The sequence below is a fragment of the Rhagoletis pomonella genome, unplaced genomic scaffold, assembly GCF_013731165.1.
Source record: "Rhagoletis pomonella isolate Grant_MI unplaced genomic scaffold, Rhpom_1.0 Rhpom_scaffold_00009, whole genome shotgun sequence".
NCBI lineage: Eukaryota > Metazoa > Arthropoda > Insecta > Diptera > Tephritidae > Rhagoletis > Rhagoletis pomonella.
Genome location: NW_023458563.1, coordinates 16232499 through 16233107, shown reverse-complemented (window position 1 = coordinate 16233107; position 609 = coordinate 16232499).

Below are 609 nucleotides of genomic sequence, written 5' to 3'. Positions count from 1 at the left end.
ACCTCATTTTATTTACAAGATAAAATACATTGGAATCATATAACTAAGTATGCACATTAGACTGCATCATCAAAAAGAGTTTCGGTTTTTCCGCCGGGATTACAAAATTTATTATATTTTAAGACGTCCACCAAAATATTTCAAAAAAATATTAAGATTTAAGTGAGCTGGACCGATTTGAAAATACCTCAAAAAGTTGAGTTTTTTATGAGTAAATATAGTTTCTTAAAGAACTTTTCGGAAAAAGTCCCCTCGGATGACAAAACAGATTAAGCTTAAAAAATCTGCATAAAAATATTTAAAAATCTTTTCAATGGAATCGTAAGTAAGAGATTGTTGATGCTGTTTTTTACTGTTTTCAAAGATTGATTTACGAAAAACTTGAAAAAACGGGGCCAAAACTATTCTGATTTAGACTTATGGGATCTCAGTAGAAAGGGATTTTCACACTTTTATTTATTTCTGTCCAAAAAAAAGTCATTCATGTCCCTTTTTTTTAAATACCAACACATCTTAATTCAACTTTGAATGATGTTCGTTCATCCTACCTTTCTGAAAATACTGTTACGATTATCCTCGAAACCTTGAGGGATTACCCAAATATACTCG